We start from the raw sequence: 1,175 nt of genomic DNA, 5'->3' as shown, positions 1-1,175 counted from the left end.
CGATTCTACATTCTCACTACCATTACAACCGTTCCCTAACAATGGATAATGTCCTATACTACTTACTCTCCCGCTCAATCACGGAGACGAGTTTTCCACGGTTTCCACCCCTCCCTCCATACCGCAGCAACACGAGTTTTTTCCACCCCTTTCAGAACGCGCTCTTCGCGCCACAAAGCCGCCCCAAGACGCGCGAGCAATGAGCATCGAGCTTAAACATATCGCAAATGTCAAACATAATATAACGGGATTAATATATATCGCGCACGTGCGACATGTTTGTCACAAGGCGCAAAAAATAATTATAAAAGGAATGCAACACGAGGACTTCCCAGGAGGTCACCCATCCTAGTACTACTCTCGCCCAAGCACGCTTAACTTCGGAGTTCTGATGGGATCCGGTGCTTTAGTGCTGGTATGATCGCATCCGACATGTTTCCCCGTCTTCGTCCATTATGCTTGCCACTCCCAGGTCCGCTCCAAAGACGATTCTACATTCTCACTACCATTACAACCGTTCCCTAACAATGGATAATGTCCTATACTACTTACTCTCCCGCTCAATCACGGAGACGAGTTTTCCATGGTTTCCACCCCTCCCTCCATACCGCAGCAACACGAGTTTTTTCCACCCCTTTCAGAACGCGCTCTTCGCGCCACAAAGCCGCCCCAAGACGCGCGAGCAATGAACATCGAGCTTAAACATATCGCAAACGTCAAACATAATATAACGGGATTAATATATATCGCGCACGTGCGACATGTTTGTCACAAGGCGCAAAAAATAATTATAAAAGGAATGCAACACGAGGACTTCCCAGGAGGTCACCCATCCTAGTACTACTCTCGCCCAAGCACGCTTAACTTCGGAGTTCTGATGGGATCCGGTGCTTTAGTGCTGGTATGATCGCATCCGACATGTTTCCCCGTCTTCGTCCCTTATGCTTGCCACTCCCAGGTCCGCTCCAAAGACGATTCTACATTCTCACTACCATTACAACCGTTCCCTAACAATGGATAATGTCCTATACTACTTACTCTCCCGCTCAATCACGGAGACGAGTTTTCCACGGTTTCCACCCCTCCCTCCATACCGCAGCAACACGAGTTTTTTCCACCCCTTTCAGAACGCGCTCTTCGCGCCACAAAGCCGCCCCAAGACGCGCGAGCAATGA

General features: G+C 49.3%; 2 non-coding genes across 2 annotated transcripts; both read right to left on the bottom strand.

Moving 5' to 3' along the window:
- Nucleotides 1-310: 310 nt before the first annotated feature.
- LOC123178589 (5S ribosomal RNA) lies at nt 311-429 on the bottom strand. Its single transcript, XR_006489696.1, has one exon. It is a non-coding gene; the product is annotated as a 5S ribosomal RNA (ribosomal RNA).
- A 367-nt stretch (nt 430-796) lies between these two features.
- On the bottom strand, nt 797-915 carry LOC123178588 (5S ribosomal RNA). Its single transcript, XR_006489695.1, has one exon. It is a non-coding gene; the product is annotated as a 5S ribosomal RNA (ribosomal RNA).
- Nucleotides 916-1,175: the final 260 nt, after the last annotated feature.

The sequence above is a fragment of the Triticum aestivum genome, unplaced genomic scaffold (genome assembly GCF_018294505.1).
Source record: "Triticum aestivum cultivar Chinese Spring unplaced genomic scaffold, IWGSC CS RefSeq v2.1 scaffold82663, whole genome shotgun sequence".
NCBI lineage: Eukaryota > Viridiplantae > Streptophyta > Magnoliopsida > Poales > Poaceae > Triticum > Triticum aestivum.
The sequence above is the reverse complement of the archived record's forward strand: the minus strand, read 5'-3'. Positions and strand labels throughout refer to the sequence as shown.